Source organism: Teleopsis dalmanni, chromosome X, assembly GCF_002237135.1.
Source record: "Teleopsis dalmanni isolate 2A chromosome X, ASM223713v2, whole genome shotgun sequence".
Lineage (NCBI taxonomy): Eukaryota > Metazoa > Arthropoda > Insecta > Diptera > Diopsidae > Teleopsis > Teleopsis dalmanni.
In genome coordinates, this window is record NC_051848.1 from 7,927,388 (window position 1) to 7,935,179 (window position 7,792).

General features: G+C 29.4%; 1 long non-coding RNA gene across 1 annotated transcript; it reads left to right on the forward strand.

Moving 5' to 3' along the window:
* Nucleotides 1–3,786: 3,786 nt before the first annotated feature.
* On the forward strand, nt 3,787–4,932 carry LOC119689760. Its single transcript, XR_005253477.1, has 4 exons — nt 3,787–4,201; nt 4,274–4,331; nt 4,398–4,542; nt 4,605–4,932. It is a non-coding gene; the product is annotated as an uncharacterized LOC119689760 (long non-coding RNA).
* The last annotated feature ends 2,860 nt before the right edge of the window (nt 4,933–7,792 follow it).

The following is a 7,792-nucleotide window of genomic DNA, read 5'->3' on the forward strand; positions in this document are numbered from 1 at the left end:
ATGATGATGATGATGATGATGATGATAATGACAATCATACTAATAATCATAATAATACTAATATCTATTGTTTATGTTTTCATGTTAAGACTGTTTGTGGCTATGGCACGTTGCCGTGACTGTTATTAATTTACCTTAAACCCGCGTCTATGGTAAATGCATGGAGGATGATTTCCGCTGGTTGTCATACTTGCAGCACGCAATCCTGTACGTAACACCTAAAATCACGAAACTCAAATTTTTATATCATCACAAAAAGTTTTCTAATTATTTCGCATTTTATGTGCAAAAACCGTAAAAAACATTCAAGTCTGTTTACCAGAATTTAACAGTTTTTCATATAAAACAATAATAATAAAATTTATTTTTTATTTTGTTTTTAACTTTATATTTTATATAATTTTTGTAGGTTTTTTCATGTAATTAAAAAATAAAACTCATTCTACTGTTTTTTTTTTTAGTTTAATTTTTTTGTATTTTTTTTTGATAGTCCTGATGAGCTTTTAGAAAAATGCATTACCGGAATGAGAACTATAGAATAATGTTAACTTTGAAATTTGATTTGAAAAGAATTATTAGGCAAGTAACTAGTGGAAGGTAAAACCGAAGGATATACTTACAGACATATGTATCTGTTAAATACAATTTATTGGTAATAAAATTATTTTAATCATGATAAGCAAACCACAATCTCTCCATCTGATTTAAGTTTCTAGCTACGGGTCTGATATATTGTGTACGTAATTTTTTTACACGCCCTAATCCATTTTACATTTATTTGAATTAAAAAACTGTTTCTATAAATAAAATATAAAAAAAATATTTGAATATTTCCTAAGACCACTAATGATGAGTATTGGGCAATACTCGAAACAGCGTTGTATGGTCAGTCAAATTACAATAAATTAACTAAAATTTTTGTTGTTGTCTTTTCATTTTCTATTCGAACCCTTCTAGACTTTTTTAATTTAGTTTTATTTTATTATATTAAAGTGAACTTTATTTGTTTTATATGCACAAAAATGCAATTTTGAATACGGTTGCAACAATGTTTTTCAATAGAAGATAAGTCTGTGTTGAAGTGGCACGTTGGCACGTATTATGTTCATATTCAGGCCTTCAGAATGTTTTTATATAGATTAGAATTTCAGAAAAAAAACACTTATTTAATAATAAGAGTCTGAAGTGCATTACGAGGTTATATTATATATATCGTATATATATTAACAGATATGGTTCCAATTCGAAACCTTCAATGCGATCCTTAAAATACTATAATTGTACTCATTGGTTGGATCTTAGGGACAGCAACTGAAAGATTCATTTGTCGATCACTGGCTTGGAATAATGATCTGCTCAGTAGAATCGAATGTGAATCTGTAGAAATCAATATTAGGTGAAGAAAATGAAAACAAATTCATAATGAAGATTGTGCCCACCTTTGAACTTCCTAGTTTTGATCTATTCACGTAGAACGTTGTCTGTTTGAATTTGATATGAGCATAGATTCGACATAAATTCAAAAGCGATGACAGTACTTAAACATATCACAATTAATTAGGGACTGTGATAAGATTTGGAAATTTGTTCTGGTGTACATATATTAGATTTTTTTTGCTGAAAAATAGTGTAATTTTTTAGAATGAGAACATCGTCCTGAAAATTTTTAAATCTTATGTAGAGTTTTTTTACTAAAAATAATGTATAAGAATTTTTGTAGTATATTCGTGAAAAATTCACTCATTGCAGATATAGTACGCATATGCTTGTTGTGTCTTGCGAGATAAAAAAAAAATTTGAAAAGTTTCAAATAATAACGTCATCTTCAAAATTTTCATTTTTCAATAAAATCTAAAAGCAAATTTAAATTAAATATAAAAAATGAAATTTCTTCCTGTACATTTGAATAACTCATTTTTTTTTTAAATTTAACGGTTAATATTAGTATTTAAATACAAATAATATTAATTGTTTAAACAATTTCTTAAAAATTCCATCAATTATCTTGAAAACGCAATAAATTTCAAGTCTCTATCATTTATAGATCCTGAAATATGTCCGTTTAAAAATATGTCTACAATGCCAATTCTCAAAATCCCATGGGTCTATATCTCCTAGGAAAAAAATTTTAAAAATTTTTTTCTGTGATACGGATCTTCTTATTTAATGAAAGGAATCCGTAAAATAAATTTCAGTCAAATTGGAAGTGGTAAAATACGGACTTTTTCTCAAAATCCGTCCGATTTGTAAAAGAATGATATGCATCTGAGAAAGAATAGATATATGTAAATATTTAAAATTAATTTTGAATTAAATTGAAATAAACTAAATTAATTTTTCTACTAAATTAAATTTATTATTCCCTTCACTTGGATGAAACATTAATTAACATTGCATGTACAAAATATGTTCTTGTGTTCTATGCGTTCTAAGGTTATTGTGTTTTCTTCCTCTTTACTGTATTAATAAAACTTATTGAACAGTTTTATGCAATTAATTTTCAATATACCCAGCAAGCCGTGTGCACCGCATTCCGCATGATCAGGACTAATCTTTTAATCCACCTTAAAGAAACTTTTTCAATTAATTTTGCCACAATTGTTGTGGCAAATCAATTTGTGCGAACCTGCGTATAAATACAACACCTTTTTAGCTTTATGCGTAAATATGTATGGAATTTGTATGGAATATTTGTATATAATTTGTCAGAACTTTCAACACTGAAAACAAAGCGAAGAAAACATAAAGAAAAGAAAATAATGAAACGAAGTGAGCAATGAAAAATATTGCCCAGATGATTTAACAAATTGCAGCGTTTAGACTTGATTTCCTTTTGGACGAGATTGAGTTCTGAGTATCTGGAAATGATATAAACACTTTAATCAAATGCAATTGTTTAAGATAAATGACATATATCGGCGGCAGCATTTAAAAGCACTGACAAAGGTTGATTGGAACGAAATGCCTTACTGCAATCATACAAATAAGATTATTAAATATTTATAGTTAATAAAAGTTGCGTTTGTTCATAGAAACTGTTATGGTAGTTTTTTTTTTTTGACCGTCGGTCGGTCGAAACCCCCTTTAAATACCCATTCAAGAAGGGTCTTTTTATGTTAGCATTTTAAACCACGCTCTTTTGATTTTAGATCTGTTTCCAGACCTCTACTTCTTCACCATATTTTCTTTGTGTCTGCACTATTTATTATTCCAGTTCCTGGTTCTTATTTCTAGGTCTGATTCTTCGTTTTAAGTACTTGAATCACATATGACTCTATCGTTTTTCAACTCTCTGGTTTCGCTCTTATATTTTCCACTATATTTTCAATCTATGCTATTATCTCTACTCTACATGTGAGCCACCTATTACAGTTAAAGAAGGTGTGCTCTGCGTCGTAACTGTTTCCATCGCCATAAGTCGCCGTTTGAGCCATGTGAATATATTTGGTATTAGTCTAGCTTTCCATCTTGAATCTTTTTTGAAATTAAACTTTTGATATTAGTACTAAAATATAAAAAATCTTAAGGAGTGAAAGGTCTTCAACTTAATTTAGTGGTTGAGAAAGCGACATATGAACCTTATATAATTAGTAGAATCGCCATTTAAATTTAATTTATGTCAATACGTTTAGCAAATTCCAGTTATACTAACAACACAATAATAATAATATGAAGCACCACTTCTTTACTTCTACTTTGCTCTTCAAGATTTTTATAGAGAAATCACAATATCATATAGATTTCAAAAACTTATTTGTTATTTAAAGATTTGATATTATCATTTCATATTTATTTGATACGGAGTTAGTTTCAAAGTTTGGCTTCTCTAAAAATTCATAGTATTTTTTAATAATCGGAGTATTATTGGGTTATTATACGGTTATTAACATAAAAATGAGTGCTTTCTTTAACTTCCTAAAAAAGTTTACCGACGGCAATCCGCAACTAACAGCGGTTCAGGCTGCTAGGATCGGAGGCGCAGCTTGGGCTTCGTTTACGGCCGAAGAAAAATCGATTTACGAGGAGGAACCGGTAAGCGAAGAGAGATTTGGGGATGCAGTTGCGGGTTGCAGTCCGTGCGTGAAGAAGAATAAGAATAAGAATATGAAGAAGAAGAAGAAAGGATGTGTTAAGCCAAAGCGCAAGGCCTGTAAGAAACGCAAGAAGTGATAAATTGAGTGATTGCAGACTGGAATAATTCGTAAATATGATTTTAAATAAATTAGTTATTTTGACAGCTACGCTTACTAAGTTTTATTTACAATTTATACAGGAAGTGGTTGAAATTTAGATCTAATGCTTCCAGTCTGCGCAACCACTAAAAGTCATAGGTATGCTTTATTTTTATTATATTACATATTCTAATAAATTTATTTCATATCAAAAACTATTTACAGCACTCACTTCGAACTCACGCCCAACTCTTAAGGTGATAATTCGGATTATTAAGAGAGGAAAAAATTTGATATCCGATAATTATTTCGCTGATAATTATAACCTGAAGAGAAATGTGTTTACGTCTTTTTACGAGTATGAGAAATGGTATGTATTTCAGATACCATAAGTTAAAAACGAAAAAATTACTTTTAGTCCATTTTTTTCAGACATATCGAACCATTTCTTCTCATTTGGGTGCGATATAGCCAAATTATTAAACTCCAAATTAGATAAAAGAATCTAAACTATAGGTTAAAAATCGTAAGTTTTGCATTAGATTGAGGTAATTGTATGAAGCCAGCTAATTAGACCAAAAAGTGAACCAAGTTTGTATTTATGAAGACACCAAACAAAAAGTGGAATCTTCAAAATATATTTTTTTGAACAAATCGAATTATTAAGTCATAATTGACAGTTTGTTATTAAACATATTAGTTTTAGGTTAGTAATGTAAGAATTTCTTGATATAAAGTAATAAAATGTTCGCCCAACAAACCTTTGGATTTTATTTTGGATTTCAGCAAAGTGAATTTTGAGCTAAGATACTGTATCTCAATTCATATAAGTTTGATAAGGATATATAGTTAAAATTTGGAAATCATAGTGCCAATCCAGAAAATAACTGCGAGTGTCTCTGGTATGCGTTACCTGAGTATGGACGTATGAATTTTTATTTCGGAATTTTTGTATTTAAGTTTTGTGTAGTGCGAAATGAAAAGAATATGTTTCCAAAAATGTTCATTAAAGACTGCGTCTTGGGAACTATTGGGAATATTGTAGAAGGTCTGTGGTGACCAGGCTACATCCCAAAAAAATGTTTGCGAAAGGTATAAACAACTCACAGGAGGCAGATGAAGGCAGATAAACCAAATGGTTTGACTCTTACTATCAGCTGTTGAAGAACACGTCAAAGAAATCAAAAATTTTATACTCAAAAGTAGATCGATTGATAAGCTTTGTTGATACTAATAATATTTAATTTGGATCTGTTCAGACCACTTATAATTTATTTATGGTATTTTAAGCATTTACTTATACGAGTATATTTCTAACATTATTTTCTTCCCTACATCTTCCATGACATTCTTTTGATGTATTTGTAGTTTAATAAGTTTAATAGATTGAAGTTAGATTTATATATGTTTTATTACGCATATTGAAGAGATCTGAAAATATATTTGAGTGTACTTAAAGTACTAAACAGGACAAAATTAAGTTGTTCATACGATAGTTGAACAATAAAAACTATTGAATTAATCTTTCATTTCTTTACCAATCCAATTCATTTAATTAGTCTGTCATATAATCTTGTATGAACTGAGCTGAGAAATCCTTTCAATGTATTTAAAATGCAAGATTTTATCCTGAAATATCATTCAATCTTTGTTTTCTTTCAAGTCTGTTTTTTTTCGCTCTGCTTTTTTCTTTTTATGTTTTTAATGATATTATTCTGACATAATGCATTCTTGCCGGAGCTCCTTAAATCTTTTTTATAAATTCTCGTCAGAGTAAATGTGTGCGCCCTATTCTTTTGTAGTGTCCTAATACTCAATTTCTGTAAGTTGCTACTTTTCATTTGTGTTGATGTATATTTTCCAGATACATTCTCCAGGGTATATTTTAGAGGCTCATGTGACAAATTGCTTAAGCACGTGCATCGCATTACTATGCTGTTTGTATGTTTTTATTTTTAAATTTTCTAGTTTAGTTTTAGGATAATCCATTTCAACTTCTGTTTCTTACGTGCGTTTCAAAAATAATTTGCGGGGTGCGAATGTAAGTTTTACAGCATCCTAATATAAGATTGAATATGATTATTTCATTTTCTTAAGAGTATTATTTAAAAACGAAATAAAAACAACTGAAAGCATGCGATTTTAAGTACGATATATGGTCTGTGGAATACGTTATTTGCTATAAGCTTCACTAAATTACACCACATGAAATTCTTGTTAAAAGTATAAGAAATAATTTCACAAGTTTATATGTTAAGTAAATAATCTTAGCAAGTAGAGAAGCCTCAATGCTAAGAACAGGAAGCTGATATATAACCAAACAATTTGACCATCACTTCTATAGGGGTGTGTAGTGTTCAGCAAGGCCTCTAACACAACTATTTGCTAGCTAGAAACTGCACAAAGCCAATCTCTGAAAAGACTTTTCAAGGTGCCATGGTACATTAAGATGAATGATATCCTCAGGGACAGGCTTACCAACACCGCGTTATCGAATCTCAGAATGGTTACGCACTATTCGGGGAGGCATGCAGATCTGAGATCAGTTATTGCGTAGTCTGATGAAGTGATAAACAATAATCCAGTTAATCCAGTTAAGAAACCTCGAAGTGAGTAGAGAGTAAAAATGCTCGAGTGCACTGATTCAACTAGCCTCAACATAATAATAATTGAGAATAAATCGTGAAAATAAAAAGTTAACCTAAGACTTAATAGGAAATTTGTGTGATTCTACATAGACCATAGATAGATATATTAAATAACTGTGGAGTTTTTATAAAAAAATAGGAATTTAGCTAGCACCATCAAATTTTTTTAAAGAAATATATTATTTAAATATATATGTTCTTAGGTTAGGTTAGGTGAAGTGGAAAAAGGAACGAGTCCTCACCAATTAGCTAAGAAAGCTTAAATGAATATTTGGTTTATAATCGAATTCTAATATAACTTCAGTTATCCTCATATTCCAGGGAAGCAAAGGGCCTCAAATAATAATATATATATTATAAAAATAATATAATAATAATAATTAAATAATATAATAATATTATAATAACATAATAATAATAAAACACAGTAACTAAACTTTTTAATGAACTTTCTTAGCAAATTAATAAAACTCTAAATTAGAAATTGCAAGTCAAATGCTTCTTTGGGTTATTTGGCTAATGATAATTGACTCTGAACTTCTAATTTGGCAAGGTACCCGACCCTTGGCACTTGCCAAGTAACCCTTGGCACTGGCAGTTTCAAAAAATTATTTACGAATAATTAAATATAAGAAATCAGTCCAAGACCACTGACAATGGGTATTTGAAGTACTCAAAACATTTTTTGCAGTCGTCTGACGTTAAAGTGAAATTTAATATATATATATATATTTACATCGTAATAATTCTTCAAGTTCAGAAAATATCGTATCTGGTACGCTGTGTATTGTCACCAGTGATCAGATATAAATATCCAATCTATTTTATATGTAAATGACACAATTCTTCGAAAAGTATTCCGATTCATCAAATTATTCAATTTATTTAAAATTTTACGACTTTTTGTTTATTTTAAAAATTTATTTGCTCTTTCCTGCAACAATGAACTTAACACCAGAACTTAAGTAACTT